Here is a 17,326-nt window from a genome sequence, read left to right on the forward strand (position 1 = left end):
ATCAAATGGAAATGAGACAGTGAGATATATGACGACGTGAAGTTATGATGAATGTAGAAGATGAATAAGAAGATAGAAGAATGAAATGGGTGAATGGATGTGAGTAGATGTGAATGGATGATGGTAAAATAGAATGGTGGAAGAAGAAATGATAATGATCCAACTCATGCATGTGATGGAAAAACATAAAAGTGGTGAGCTGGAAAGAGGATGACAGACTACACGATTTAACTATGATATAATGACCACAATAGTTTTAGTTCATTTCTTGAATTTCACTATAATTATTAAAAAAGGAAATGTAAATATATATTTGAAGATTTTAGATTATGAATTTTTATGAATTTCAAAAATAGTAAAAATTCAAGAGAATGTACTTTTATGATAAGAGTTACAAGGGCATTTTTGTAAAATAATAAAATGCCCTTGAACGAGAGCAAAGATGATGCAAAATAAAAGGAAGAAAGAAGAACGAAAAAAAAAGGGTGTGTGTGAAGAATATACAGGCGGAAGATTGAACGAGAGCAAGAAAGTCAAGAACTCTGAAAAGTCTGGGTGATGAAATTGCTGTTTGAGGCAACGGTGAGCTGAAATCTTGGCTGCAGTACGACTCAAGAGCACAACATCTGCGTTTACAATCAAGCTTGTGATCTAAATTTGTTTTTTTTTTTGAAATCATTCCATTACAAATCGGATTTCAAGAAACGTGACATTCTGATCGACGTTTTTGAAATCATTCTATTACAAATCTGATTTCAAGAAACATGACTTTCTGGTCGACGTTTTGAAATCGCTCTATTACAATTCTGATTTCAAGAAACGTAACATTCTAATCCAAGTTTTGAAATCTCTGTAGTTTGAATCAAATCTTAAAATCGTAACTGTTGAATCTACGTTTTTAAAATCTCTGTATTTTGAATCGAATCTTAAAATCGTAACTGTTGAATCCACGTTTTTAAAATCTCTGTATTTTGAATCAAATCTTAAAATCGTAGCTGTTGAAACCACGTTTTTAAAATCTCTGTATTTTGAATCGAATCTTAAAATCGTAACTGTTGAATCCACATTTTTAAAATCTCTATATTTTGAATCGAATCTGAAAATCGTAGCTGTTGAATCCCCGTTTTTAAAATCTCTGTATTTTGAATCAAATCTTAAAATCGTAGCTGTTGAATCCACGTTTTTAAAATCGCTGTATTTTGAATCGAATCTTAAAATCGTAACTGTTGAATCCACGTTTTTAAAATCACTGTATTTTGAATCGAATCTGAAAATCGTAGCTGTTGAATCCCCGTTTTTAAAATCTCTGTATTTTGAATCGAATCATAAAATCGTAACTGTTGAATCCATGTGTTTAAAATCTTTGTATTTTGAATCGAATCTTAAAATCGTAACTGTTGAATCCACGTTTTTAAAATCTCTGTATTTTGAATCGAATCTTAAAATCGTAACTGTTGACTCCACATTTTAAAATCTCTGTATTTCGAATTGAATTTTAAAATCGTGACTGTTGAATCTACATTTTAAAATCTCTGCATTTCAAATTGATTTTTTAAAAATATATATATATATATATGAAAAAAAATCTGGAACATTTAAGGATCTGAAATTTTCTCTTTGCTGAAATTCTTGAAAATTTTGCATTCTGAAATCTTCTCATTGTTAAGCTGAAATTATTGAAACTTTGGTGCGCTGAAACAGGATATTAGTAAACTACGTTTCTGGAACATGGACCAGTTGAATATTTCAATTATTGTGATTCTCATAATACTAAAATTGAAAATTTGATAGTCTTAAACCAAGTCCGAAATTGGGGTTACCATAATCCAAATTTTGTGATTAATTTTCTGGTGCAGGATTTAAATTCTAAAGAATATTTCTTTTGGTATTTGTGATTGCTGAGTGTTGAACATCATTGAAGAAAAAATTTTACATTCAAATAAATTTCTGAGGTCATCAGATTAGATACTGCATTCTTAAATCTGTGAGTGAAAAGCATCGACTGTGACTGAAAATTACATAATAAGGAGTAACATATATTCATACTCAAGTGAAAATTGTTATGTTGAAATTGGAATATTTTTAGCTAACTTTTCAGGAAAGTTGAAGACAAGTTTTTCAATATTTTCACAAGTTCTTTCAGCACTTGTGAGACTAGAGATACTACTTTGAGTAAAGGCAGTTTTTGGAAGCTGAGAAGGACTTGAGTGGTCCATTGGAGAAGAAGTGAAAGCAAGGATACAGTCAAAAGGCTGAGGTGGCTCAAGGTCATTCTTGTTTTCAATTTCTAGATAGGAGGTATCCGTGTATCCTTATTACCAGGCTGTTTTTAGCTTGGGGGGCTATAAAACTTGGTTAGTGACATACTAAAACTCCGGCTGGATACCCGGGACAGGATTAAGGGATTAGCCCTAACCTGTATAAAAATTCTGGGTGTCCACTTCTTCTCTCTCTCTCTAGAATTAGGTAATAGGTAGAGATATCAGGAAAATAATAATACAAGAAGAAAAACAAAAACAGGGAGTGGTCTAATTCACCCCCCCCCCTCTTAGACCATTCGTAGGATATTAATCCAACAATATTCATACATTAGATATGAATTATTTTTAAGGCTAAATTATTAAATGTTCACAGAAATTTTTAAAACAATCGTGCATTTTGTAAAGTACTAATTATTGAGTTTACGCATGTTTGTTATGTTTTATTTTGTAATAGTTTTAGTATAGCTGAAAGTTTAAGTTATATTACATTTTTATTTTGATTTAAAACGTGTAATTTTATGTTGTCATATTTTGGATGGAGTGAAAACGTAGGAAGCTCTATGGGCTTCTAGATTCGACTTTTGACTAAACTCAAGCTGCAAACAGATCTACATGACACACAAGTTATGTGTATGAGATACATGATTTTGACTATTTGGATTCTAATATATGATAATCACATATAACACGTAATTTTTTAAATGGTCACTTTCATTTAAATGGTTATAAATGAGCTTTGCTCTGCTGCGCGCTGGGCGCTCCTGTGGTTCGCGAGAAAGAAAAAGAACTCATCTTTAATATGTGTTATTTATACTTAATAAATTTGTTATATTTTAAATCGGTATTATATTTTTCTACAATTTAATGGCATTTATTCAATTTTTCATAAATAATTCTTAATCAAACTAATTTAATAAGTCATAGTGTACTTTGAAAGATTTATTTAATAATTTTTGGAGTGGAAATGCATTTTATTTTAATTTTATCTGGTCTTTGAGCTGTTGCAGTCTGCTTCATTTGAATTCAAGCCGATCATTGGTTAATGAAAGTGCTTTACCATTGTTCGTTGAAGGGTGTAGGCACTAGGCGAGAAGAGACTAGGGTTAAAATCTTGGTTCCAACAAAAAAATAAATATATTTTTAATGTACCACCACTACGGCTGGGGTCCAGCATGCTGACTGCACGAGCAAATGTCTCTGGGCACTTCCTAGGTATTACCCATGTATTTTTTTCTTTTACTGCTCTCTGAGCGTGGGCGAGCAGGCTCCGTGTGTAAGTGGGACATTTGCGCTCACTCCACACCTATAAACGTTGATAAAAACCTCCTGGGTGGCATCTAGGGCACAGCTGGATCAGTCTGCGGGCACAACCTTAGGGTTGGCTGCACTCGGCACCGTGTTTTTTCCCAATAAAAGAAATCATTGGTTATGGTAAATTTTTGTGTGGACCAGTCATTGACGGCGGCCACTTATTACTTATTCCAATTAAAGGACCCACTTAATATGAATGTTTCCTTTAATAATGTCTAGTCAGTAGAATTAGCGGAAATTAAACTTGTAATAAGTGTTGTCCAGATTGTTGTTCACTGGCTTTATGAATTAATTTTTCTAATTCATTGCAAGTAAATTTACCTACCACCTTAAATGTCCCCATGATATGCGGCGAGATGTGTTTTGACACCAGAAACTGTAAATTAAAATCTTATTAAATGTTGTTTACTGTATCCTGTTTGCTTGTCCACGGGGAAGTGATTGCAAGAAAGGTTTAAATATAGTTTTTAATGCCAATGGCTGTGTCCTTCATGGCAAGTGGTGAGGACACATGTCAGCATTTGAATAAAGGTATTGATTGTATTCCAATAGTTGTTACTTTTTGGGTGAATTCAAGGACATATGTCAACAGCATATTTAAGCTAATTTTGGAATGTGGATTTTAGCTGATATTTAGGAAATCCATGAAATCTTGCTATTTAGGTTGCACGTTGGCAATCTGTGCTGTAGAATGAGGTGGTGAGAGAAATAGTGAATGGCCATAATTCTCCAACTTTGGAACCCGATATCTGATGATCCAAAGAGAGTTTTGGGCTCAAATTTTGAGGGTAATTCTGTATTTGTGAACAGTAATCACCAATCGACCCTCCGGTAAATGACGACGAGGTTGTCATAATCTTATATTTTTTTGTCTCATTTCTATGTGCTTTTTACTCGGTAATCATCCTGTACAATTGCATACGTTCACTTTTCTACACGTCACCGTCAATTCTACATCTTGTTGGCGGGTTACTACCTCCATTTCCACTATTACCGTCAATGGTAAGTATGCATCTCTCATTCCTCTCTGTCAATTTCTTCTGCGTACCTATGACCTTTTTACTGCAATCATCAATGGTAAAACCTGTTTTGCTCCACTTCATACACACCACACACGCTCACGCATCCACCATTACCCAATGGTGCTGCATTGTCAGATAAATTATTTTATTTTAAATCAGTTAGTATATATACTATAAACTTCCATGAAATTCCCAAGTTATTTTATATATTTTGATAAATTAATATAAATATGATAGTTTTTTGTCACAGTATTAGAACTATTTTGAACTTTCCTTTTACTAATTGCGTTAATTTATCTAGATATAACTGTAAAAAGTAAATATAATCATAAAAAAGACTGGATAAACAAAATTTAATTTTACAATCTCTTTGTGTGGATTGTACCCTTTCTTGCGTTAGATTGCACTACATTTTGTTGTATAAACTAGAAGCCTTACACTACATTTTGAGATTATTAATGAAATCCATAAATAAATTTAATGACTAAGTGAATCATGATGCACTCATACCATAGTGATCACTAGTCTTCAAGATTATACTCTAAATATTCATATTTAAATGATATACAAAAATGACTTCATAATATCTTAATAGAATAGCAACCTAGCCCCACTCATTTCATGAGTATAGAGGACACTGTAGTTATTAGTATGGAGACACAATGGATAGATAATGGGGGATCTTTTAGGAAAAAATTGACAAATTTGGTCTGTATGAATCTCATAATGGTATTACATTACCTCATTCTCAATCAGGTTGATTCATGTGACCATAATGTAAGTGGTCCTTAAAGTGATATATCAAAGACATATTGAGGATTGCTAGTTGTTTCGTACACAGTACTTAATGATAGTAAGGTTCCATGAAATATTTGATATATTCATTTGTACCCTCTAAATAAAAAGGAGTATCTTGGCACCCCATAGGTTGGGAAATGGACCGCTTGATGGGGATAAGTCAGTCCATGATTAAATAATATATGGTGTAAATAGTGAAATAAATAGGGTTTAGCAATAAGCTTATTGGGTTTATAGATTTATTAACTAGGCTAGTACATGGGCCTAGAGGGTTACATACATAATTCCTATTTAATGTGTCAGAGTTTTATGAAAAATACTCTATTAAATATATTAAGAGGAAAGTTGCCTTTAAGAGATACTGATCCAAGTCTCACTTAGGCATCCCCTCATTGCTCTCCCTTTGAGAGCATCACCTTTCTTTCTTGTATGAGTCACATGATAAGGAGATAGATTTAGAGCTCTAGAGGTTGTGTTTGTGAAGACAAGGAGGAGGTTTGATGTCCAAAGGAAATTACAGATACATCTGAAGGAAGGACATCTAAAGATTTCAGATTTAAGTTCCTTTATGTTAGGTTAGACAAGTTTCACAAGAGATTGCATGAGTGTTGGGGATGAAAGTAAAATTAGATATTTTAAATATTTTCGAGTCCCATGAGATGTGGACTTAGTAATATTTATAATTTTATACTTTATGGACTAAATTTAGGTTATAAAGTCGTTAATATTTTATCCCTACTATGGCATTGTCACTTTTTCCATTTCTATGTATGTGAAGATTATGAAGAAACTATGAACAACAGTTAAATATCTAATGAAAAAACTACCTAATATAATTATTTATTGTTTGTTATAAATACTGTTATGTATGAAAGAATGTCGTCAAGTAATGGGATAAATGGCCTTATGGATAGAAACCGTTTTACTGGGCTGAAAATTACTTATTGGTTCAGAAAGTTAAAGATTATTTGAAGTCTCAGCGTACGTCTATGACCTAAAGATTCATGTCCATGATGTGATTGCACCAGATACGACTGTAGAGTATCAGAAACATAATGATAATTCCATAACACCATTGTGATAATGTTAGCATTTATAAGTAATGAGTTGTAAAGCAAACATCGGGATATGGAGTTGAGGACAGTTCTTCTTTATCTGATGGACCTATTTGGTGTAAATAATAGAAATAAGATAAATGATATATCAGAGAATTTATCAGAACCCACTTGTTTGAATCATCATAACACAACGATTGAATGTATTCAAAAGGTTGGCAGTTCTAGGAGTCCAACTTCTATTGAGATGAATACATAGCTTATTCTCATGTCCCACCTGACTCTCTCCTAGATCATCGTAAGTTTAACAAAAAAAAATAAGACCACTCAATTTAAGCTTCTGAACGTTATTACCACTTATGAGGGGAGCCTTTGGAAGTAAAAACTCTGCCTAATCTTAATTGGTAGGACTAGAAAAAAAGAGGAAGCCACCCCCTGCCTCAATAGGGTCATGCAGAAGAATCATGAGAAGAGATATCCAACGAAGAAGGATACCAATCAGAAGAACACATGTTTCACTAGGGCATGAAGGGTCACTTCAAAAGGAACGATAGGAATTTCCTCGATAAGATAGCTCAAAATAAGCATTCAGGTGCTTCAGGTATCTAAAATGATAAATGATTAATTATCTTATAATGAATTTACATGATATGTATTAGGCACTAGATGACATTCTCGTATGTGCAATGATTTGTAGGTGCTGACAAGTTGATAACCTCAAATTATGGGGTTTTTTTACTGGTTATTTACTGATTGGTTGTGTGAGGATTTGAGCTAAACAACAATAAAGTTAACCTCACAGCCGTAGGGCGAGTAAGGTGTCGATCCACAGGGAGCAGATAAGAAAATAGTACTTCCTTTCAATTCTATCTATGTTGTCGGATCTCGATATTTTATTCCAACAGTCGATTAAATTATCTTCAATAAAATTCTGTAGAGTGTTCTTTAGTAAGTTCAAGTTAGCAAAATCTTCAGTAAAGTGTCTTGAGTTTCCTCAGAGGATTGGCTTTAAATACTCTAATCCTCAGAAGATTTAGAAAATATGGACTGGTTTAAGGGGTTCGATTCTTTGTCACAGGCTTGCGCCTGTAATACTGAGAATAGAACGCCCTAACACCAGGAATAGCACGGCTTCCTACGCGCGGATTGCACAGGCCGCACGCACGGCTCTGCCTGCTCGTGGTTGTGTACAGTTTGCGCGCAGCCTCGCCTGCGTGCGGACAGCGTGCAGGGTCGCCTGCGCACTGCCTTGGTTGCGCCCTGCTTGGCTGGGCGCAGCGTTGGTCGTGTGCGGCTTGAGCTGCGCGTGGCCTTAGCTGCGCGCTGCTGGGCGGGGCACCGCTCTGGGCGCGCGCGGCTTTGGATGCGCACGGCTTTGGATGCGCGCGGTTTTGGCTGTGCGTGGCCTTAGCTGCGGGCGGCTGGGCGGGGCACCGCTTTGGGCGCGCGAGGCTCTGGTTGCGCGCGGCTTGGGCTGTGCGCGGCCTTAGCTGTGCGCGGCCTTAGCTGCGCATGGCTGGGCGGGGCACCACTCTAGGCGCGCGCAGCTCTGGTTGCGCGCGGCTTTATCTGCGTGCAGCGTGGCTGGGCGCAACCTGGGCTGGGCACAGCCTTGGCTAGGCTTGCACGGAGGTCACAATTGAGCGAGATTTGCTGTGGTGGTGGTGAGATCGAACAGGAAATGGATTGTAGAGAACGATTGTGAACAGAAAAACTTGAAATTAACCTAGAGAAAAAACAATATCAGCTGGAGAATGCTGGGAACGCACTGGTTGATGCTTCCCAGCCCAGCCTAGATTGTCTTAGAGGGAGAAGAACACAATGACTGAAACCAATACAATCACACCAACCTTGTGTCACAACCCTTGGGAAGGTGGTGATCTTCTTGTCCTGGTTATGCCTCAGCTTGCTTCTCTCCCAGCTCCAATGCTCATCAGCCTTTGGAGGGTCTGCAGAATTCTCCTTCTCCAAGCCCTAACCTGTTTGGACAGAATTTCTGGACAACCCCAAAATGATCCTTCAAGAGACTATTTATAGGTTTCTCTTTTTTGTGCTTCTTGGAGATTTTAGGGCTTTTCCTTGTAAATTTTGTAAGCTTCACTTGATCAGATGCCTTCTTCTTTGTGTTTTATCCACATCTGTACTCATTAAAAAGAAAAGTGAGATCTAATCCACTTGATTCAGAGAATCAAGTGGGGTTAGTAAGTATGGAAATAATGCATGAAAACAATGACAAATGTGGACTAAATGTATGCAAATGACACTTTGATGCCCGGTAAATCCTTGATTATTTTATGACATAATTAGAGTCATCACAAGTGGAAGCTGACGAAAGGGTGAGGTGGAGCTGAGGTACGGGAATGGGGCATGAATTGTTGTAGCAATAGTGAATCTCGAGCATCCCTTTGCTTTTTTCCTGTGTCCAGAAGACTTATTATGTTCCTGTCATAATCAAGAAATTTATTTCTATTGTTAATAGAGAAGCACAAATATATTTATATTATCATGAATAAATATTTTCTATTTATTTTGGGAATAACTAGTTTCCTAAGAACCTTAATTTACTATTTAGATCTGATATATGTTTCCTGTTTTAAATCCGAGTGGATGTTTCCCTTAAGAATACAAAATAATGTGTGAAGACGCCCAACCTATGGCATTACATGCTCGGGTTTGTTGGTGACACAAGATTAGTAAAAATCCATACTTACATGTCTTATATTTCCTTATGGATAAACTACCCCAATCTACATACTGATAAAGTGGAGAGCATGCCAAGGGCATATTGAAGTTGATACAGTCAAATGTATGTGACCGTATTCTTGTTCAAGCAGGAATTGGTTGTTCCTAATTTGTCAACCTTAGTCATGATTTCTCTAGATTTTGATGGGTGTAATAAAGCTAGCATAAACTCTAATTTTTTGAGAAATATATAGATTTAAAGAATGAATTATAGGATAGGATTTGAAAATATCTTTGATCAAATCAAGGAGCATAATACTTGATTAAATAGTACAATAGTCTCGAGTGCACATAGTTTATGAAGGAGAATGACATCTTGTCTCAGCTGAATCCTTCGTACACACCTCACATGAAAGGTGTATGGAAGAAGAGGAATCATACCTTAATGGACATGGTGGGATCTATGATAAGCTTCTCAAAGTTACCCATGTTCCTTCTGGAATATGCACTGGACACAATAGCGACTTATTGAACCTCATACATGAAAGATATGTAAATTCAACTCTACACAACATATGGAAAGGAAGGAATATCTACTTTACCTAAATTCTAGTATGGGTGTATCCAACCCTTGTGAAAACACATGACCTAGAGTTAAGGGGTGAATTATGTAGATTTGTCAGATATCCAAAATATATATTTGAATACTAATTTTATTGCCCTGAGTAGCAAACATTTTTATTGCAAAAAGGCCATCTTATTGGAGAGAATCTATTGTGAGAGAAGATAGTGGAAATAAATTATTCCTGGAAGAAATTAGAGACCATGAGAGAAGTACAAGGACATTGTATGAGGGTTCAGCTCCTAAACAGTATAAAGTACACATAAGATTATTAAGATAACATGATTGATATATTTATCTTCTCATTATAGATGAAATGGGATACTCTTCTAAAGGATAGCGATCCTTTGAATGATAATGAGGTGGCTCAAGATTCCAACTCTAAAAAAACTGATGTAAAGTGATGGTTTCTAAAATCCAATCCATGCACTTAAACCAAGTGTGGTTCTCGGTGGATCCTTAGGAAGATATAGTAAATATTAGGTCTGAGTGTAACTGTAGATGAAATATTAATGTAGATGGATCAGTATACACATTCAAAGCAAGGTTGGTTGCAAAAATGTTGTCATTAAAGCCCATGAATGGACTATGACGAGATATTCTCACAAGAATCCTTCTCACAATAGCTACGCACTTTGACTATAAGCTCATGCAAATAAATGTCAAGACCACCTTCTTCACAAAAACCATGTTAAATTGTGCATATGAGATAAAATAAGGCTTATATATCCAAAGAGTTAAGTGTCAAAATTACACAGTTCCATTTTTGGATTCAAGAATAGTCCAGAAGTCTGAATCTAAAGAGGCTATTATACACCAGATCTTATGAGTTCATTAAGAATGAATATGGATCAAGCATGTACAAAGGGAGTAGTGGGGTAACAATCACATTTTTTATCTTGTATGTGTATGTCATCCTCTTCATTAGAAAAAATGTGGGGATGTTATCCACGACACTACAAACGGCACATACAGTGACTTCCAATGAACTTAGCCACAACAGATTTAGGAGAACAAAACTACATATCAAGAATTTGGATCCTTAGAGACAGATTTACGTTTGTGGGGTTGTCCTAATCCATATATGTGGATGCCATTGTTAAAAGCTTTTAAATGGAGAAGTCCAAGAGAGGTCTCATAGTGATGATGTAGGGAATTCATATGTATAAGGATCATTTTCCAAATACTGTGTAAGATAGAGGAATTGTATGGACACTTTCATCAATCTCGATAATCAGATTCACCTGCCCAATCCTATGTATAATGCCTGAAGATGATGTGGATATGATCATATACTGATTTACTTTTAAAGATTAAGCTTTAAGGTCAATTTTAGTGAAATGCTTTAATGTGTTTTGATAAATATTCAAAGTAATGCATACCTGAATTGGGGTTGTGATCAAACATAATAGGTCCCTAGTCAACTAGTGACTAATTTGAATTCAAGATCAAATAGTCATCCATAGTTATATTAAAAGGGTGCTTAGTTTCACATTATGGTTAACAAGTCAAATTACTAATTTAGTACTTGGATTTTCTGTGACATGAACATAAGCATATTCTCTAACACAATGAGTTTTTTATTTGCTTGATTTGAGAAAAACTACTATGCCTCTGATGTATGGAACATTAGTAATAAGTAAAAATATCATGGCATTTTAAGTTTGATATGGACAAACCTTTTTGTTTTTCTATAGTATGAAATTATGTATCGAGATAGGAGAATGAAGCAAAGGTTACTTCCAATTGAATCTTATGCATATTTTATTTTGGAGTGGAGGTATGTTTCAGCGTCACAAATGATTTTTCTTACACATCAGAAGTGCCTCTCTGATATTTATGTTTAAAAAAAAATTTACTTACCCTAGGATAAGGTCAAAAAAACATTAGGATTGCTCAATTAAAGATGATATAAATAAGAAACATATAAATCAACTGATCAAATATTTAACTGAGTTTGAACTCTTTTGATTGGTTTAATAACTTATCAAACTCCTACTTACTACCATCGGGTATTTAAGGCTGAATTTGTTGATGATTAATTACATGAAGGTATTACTATCCAATGGTGATATCTTAAGTAAAATGATGTTACTTGAACTGCTCATAGTGATCAGCACCAATACAAGCAATATAAGCAGGCTCTAGCATTGTTATGCGAAGTGATGGTCACCTGTAGCAGCCTTGTGTTTCTGGAAGGCACCAGAAATTATCTTGGGACGGAATATGCAAATGTAAATTTGACCCTTCTATTCTGCCAAAAATATTCACCCTCAATAAGTATCATTCAAAGATATATCATGTTGATCCCCAAAAGGAAATACAGAAACGGAAGAGTCAAAATCACCCACTACTGTTAAGGGTGGACATGAAAGGGAAAATCACCCATTTTCCCTTTCATGTCAAAGATACACCAAAAAGTCAAAAATTTTCTGAACTAGTAATTGAGACTCTACATCTATTATGTCATTTCCGCCCTGAAGATATCCTCCCTTCTGTGATACATTCCTAATATTTTGTCTCCCATAAGCCTGAAGATAAAAGCCCTCTAGATAATAATGATATCTATATGTAGAAAATACAGATATTCCTCTGGAGTAAGATCATTGTCTAAGGATATCTATGCTTGTAAACCTCATAATTGTATCTTAAATATTTGGTCCAATGTACATCATTCTCATTAGTGCCTTCTTAATCTTCAATATTTTTATCCATTTTATCATTAAGGCATGGATCTTGACCTAACGAAAATAATAATAGAAGTGAAGTTTCACTCAGATGAGATTCTTTATGTTGATGATCTAGATGATCTGAAGAATATAGGCCACTATAATAAAATGAATGGTCGTGGGAAAAATCACAGAAACTTAACTGTTCCTCGTAGAATAAAATTTATCCTGGTCCTTAGAATGCTAAGATTCGAATAAAAACTTTGGAAAATATCTGATTCATTTATGGAATGGATATGATTATATTTGCCTGCATAATCCATTCCCATCTGCTCTCTAATAACTGGGTATTCTTCTTGTCGATCTTGAGTGTCACTATCTTTATCCTATTTTCTTGCAGCTCTCACATTTGGATTTCTATGAAATATTATTTTTGTTGCATTATCTTTTAAAATGTTTTATCATAACACTTAGAAATATCGTTATAATCTGAAGAAAATGAGGGTTTCTGCCTGCTTTTATTGGGGTATGATTCCTAATAAAAACCTCTGTTACATATTTAAGTATTTAACATCCATCATGATCATATTGGAGATAACCATAATTTATGAAAATTTTGAAATGTTGACTTTGAAATTTCATTTCGAGCTTGAGATTATTCTGGATAAGGTGAGTCAACGATACCATTTGAAATGATATCATTACAGGCATAATCATGACATGAAGAGTAATCAGGGTTGTCATTTTAAGGCTAAACAGATCATTAAAACAAATGGTGTAGGAGGATATATGCTCATATTTAGAAGCTTCCTAAGGGCTGTTTTTATCACATTTTTTTAATTTATATGTTAATAATTATAGAAATTTTTAATATGATCCCGATGAAAATGAACATTATAGTTATAGAAATATTTTTTTAGGATGTACGTGAGTGCCACAAATGTTGCGTGCAGACATTTGCATGTGGTAAATGGCTAGTTCTGAGTGGACAATAGAGGAGGATGATATTGAATGGGCAAACAATAGCATTTTAGCATTTTTAGAGACACAAAAAGAGACCGAACCAAGAATCTAGGGGGATAAAATTATGCATTTTACAGAGATAAATTGGTACAGAAAATGAATGATGAAATCAATGGGAATGACGTGGAAATTTATGTATAAGTTCCTAAGGTGTTGATGTATGTGTCTCGAGTCCTCGATGCTTCTCATATATGTGGATCCTTATATTATGCTAGGATCATGCTCTTTTCACTACAAGAAGGGACAAGATGAACAAAGGGTGAAGACATTCAGAATGATGAAAGAAAAGACAGAATATAATGTTTTTACATTGGGCAGTTTTACTGAAAAGCCCTTATATTATTTCCTAATTTCTCTCATTGTCTTTCTTTCCCTTTCCTAATGGATGTGGGTCCTATAGTTTGAATTAAAAACATGTCTTTAGTAGGGAAATCAGAGGGGTTTATGGATAGGGCGACGTTATTTCGCACACCCCTTTAAGTGCTCCTTTGATGCCCAAAACCAAACTTTCTCATTTTTAGCTCAAAATGCCCAATGGCTTGACTTCAAGTTCCCATGGAGTACTCCAAGCCATTGATAATCATCCATTCAACTCCGGTAGTGATTCTTAGACATTGAAATATGAATAAATTTCAGTAGTAAAGCTTTTATACCTCATACAAGTCAATCATGTAAAACATCCACAAACCAAAATTCATATAAAGTTAAGGAATATTTAAATAATTTTTCACTTAGTGTTTGTTTTCTTGTCCCCTTCTCTCATAAGCGCTATTTCTTCTGCTCATAAATTTTGATGCTCCTAGAGGCACATCTCATTTACATCGTAATGCTCCTAAAGTTACTTCGGCTCCACTATACCAGTTTTTTAGACTGGAGCTATCATCCATTCAGCCATCTCTCTAAAAGAAAGTTTCTGTTTTATGCATGGAGCTATAGCCACAGTTATCATTTTCTTACCAAATTAGTGAAAATATTTGAAAATAAATTCCCTGATATGTTCCATTGCATCGATCATACCTTTTGCTGACATTGGATTTGATCTTATACCATTACAAGAATCTCATAATAGGCATAATAGTTTTAAATGCAAGAAGGCTAAAATAAAATCTGATCATCCCCTATGTCTTTCGACCAGACTTAGTCCTATGACAGAATGGTGGCGACGACGTCAACGCATCAACACCGGACGCGCCACCACCGTCATCCGATGTCGACACTGCTGTTGAGGACACACCACCACCGTCACCCGACCAAGTCAATGCGCCAACATCAAGCACGTATCCACCTAAGCAAGCCCCGTCACGCGTCATGACACATCGCCAACGACAGATCAAGAACTGCCCTTGACGTGACATGAAACCACGTCGCCCATCTTTATTTTTATTTTATTAACTGTATTTGTCTCTTTCCTCCTAGGCCTATATGTATAGGCCAATGTTCCAAGAAACAATTAGGCAAGTCATAATTCAGGAATTGAGTTTTTTTTTACTCTTCTTGGAGGACTTGCCCTAGCCTTCCCCCCCTTCCTCTGACCACCGCCACCCTTGCCGCCATCGCTGCTCCGCATCCCTCCATCACCGTCTCTATCTCTCGCCCCTCTATCCCTTTCCTTCTTCCTCTTCTTCCCTCTCTCTCTTTCTCCTCGCCCCGCCGGTCAGATATCCGACCTAGGTCTCCCGTCGGCACCCGGGCATGCCTGCCCCACCAACGCCGCACACACCTGCGCCTCCAAGCGCGAGCGTCCGTCGGCGCCACCGCCTATCGGCACCCACGAACGCCTGCGCCCGCCGGCGCCGCGTACGCCAGCACCTACCAGCGCCAGCACCCGCTGGCACCGTACGCACTAACGCCCACCCGCGCCAGCAAACAACAGCGCCCATGTACGCCAGCGCCGTCAGCGCCCGCGCAAGCCAGCGCCCGCGCAAGCCAGCGCCCGCCGCTGCACACAAACGCCAGCGCCCACTAGCGCCGTGCACGCCCATGCCTGCCAACGCCAGCAAACGCCGGCGTCCGTGCACGCCACTGCCGCCTAGGCCCGTGCACGCCAGCACCTAGCAGCGCCCGCGCATGCTACCCTCGCAGGCGCCGCGCACGCCACACCGCTTGTGCCAGCGCACGTCGTCCATCTACGTTGCCACTTGCCCGGGGCCGCTCAACGCCCCGAATGCCCAGTCATTTTGTCCAGTGGGTCAGGCAACACCCGGAAGGCCGAGCCAAAATTACGACCAGAATTTCCCGCAGCCTCAACACGCACTCTGGTGCCGAGGTACACCTAAACTCTTTGGTGTCCCGTGTTCTCCGTCCAGTATTCCTCGAGAATTCGTCCACCACCGTCAGATTTTCTTTGAGCTTCTTTGAATTTCAACGAATAGTGGATTAGGCCTTTCATGAGTTTTCCCTGTGAACGTGAATTCGAAGTATTGGATTTGTTGCGTAGCCATTGTCGCGCTGGTTGAAGATAGTACTCCCGCCCTCGACGAGGAAAGGGGCTGCACCACCATTATTTCATCGGATTTAATTTTATGAAATCGATCGTGTGGATTTGTGGTCTGGTTTATCCCTCCGATCCTACACCCTATTAGCATCCAGAACCTGTCGTCCTCACTCCCCGTCTCCTCGGTCATTTGCATCCATCATCCAGCTGTCCTGCATCACAGAACCAACTAAATATAAATGTGCATCACAAAATCCACTTTAGGTTAAAGCCAAGGAATCAAAGTTCATGTCTTTAATCAATTACAACCTGGGATCTAATTCCCAAGTTTCCTACAATGAATGTTATTTGATGTAAATGGATACACAAACTTAATTTTCATGCGAATGGGAAACTTGGTTAGCCTAAGGCTAGATAGGTGCTAAAGGTTTTAATCAAGAGGAAGGCTCTGAATATTTTGAAACATTTATTCCGGTCATTAAACATAGAACTGTGAGACTTTTTATAGCTGTAGTTAGCTGTAGCAATAACTAAAGATCGGGTTATTCATGAATTAGATGTATATAATACCTTCTTATACTGATCTTTAAAAAAAAACTATATTGATGAAACAACCCCCTGGATTTTTTTCATTGTCACTTTCCTAATCATGTTTGTCAACTCTGCAAAGCTCTTTATGGCTTGAAGGAAGCCCCACGAGAGTGGTTTTATGAGTAACATATTTTCCCTCCGCACTAGGATTGTGTATCTAAAACTGACACTCCCTTATTTCTTCAAAAAAAATATCATCTTCTCCTATTTTTATTCTAACTATGTTGATTACATCTTGATTATTCGTACAGATTCTGAAGCTCTACAACAAGTGATCAACTCTCTCTTGACTTCCTTTGCAATCAGGAGTCTAGAAAAGGCACGGTATTTTCAAGGAATAGAACTTATCCCTGATTCTGATGGTTGTATTTTGTTACAGGAAAACTATTTACCTTCTATCATCCAACAAGCCAATGTGGAATTTTGAAAACCAGTATTGATTCCATGTAGTTATAATCCTACGTGTCAAAGTGACATTAACTATGTTGACCCCAAACTATACAAGAGCATTGTGGGAGCACTGCGATATACAACCTTAACACAGCTTGACAATTCTTATGCAGTGAATAGAGCTTGGTAAACAATGCATGATCCAATGCCAAAGGTCTGGACTCAAGTGAAACACCTAGTAAGCTATCCCAAGTATTCAATTTGGACTAATTTTTTAAGAATTCTAATGTTTTTTTAAATGTTTCCAGTGATGCCGATTGTGCGGGATCCCAAATTGATCAAAGATCAACCAGTGGTCACCTCATTTACTTTGTAACTAATCTTACCTCTTGGAGCTCCAAAAGGAACCAACTGTGGCACGCTCTAGCACTGAGGATAAATAGAAAGCCTTAGTAAATGCTACTGCCA

General features: G+C 36.9%; 1 long non-coding RNA gene across 1 annotated transcript; it reads left to right on the forward strand.

The window, feature by feature from the left end:
• The first annotated feature begins 472 nt into the window (after positions 1-472).
• On the forward strand, positions 473-2,427 carry LOC144701967 (uncharacterized). Its single transcript, XR_013581155.1, has 2 exons — positions 473-582; positions 2,087-2,427. It is a non-coding gene; the product is annotated as an uncharacterized LOC144701967 (long non-coding RNA).
• The last annotated feature ends 14,899 nt before the right edge of the window (positions 2,428-17,326 follow it).

The sequence above is a fragment of the Wolffia australiana genome, chromosome 4, assembly GCF_029677425.1.
Source record: "Wolffia australiana isolate 7733 chromosome 4, ASM2967742v1".
NCBI lineage: Eukaryota > Viridiplantae > Streptophyta > Magnoliopsida > Alismatales > Araceae > Wolffia > Wolffia australiana.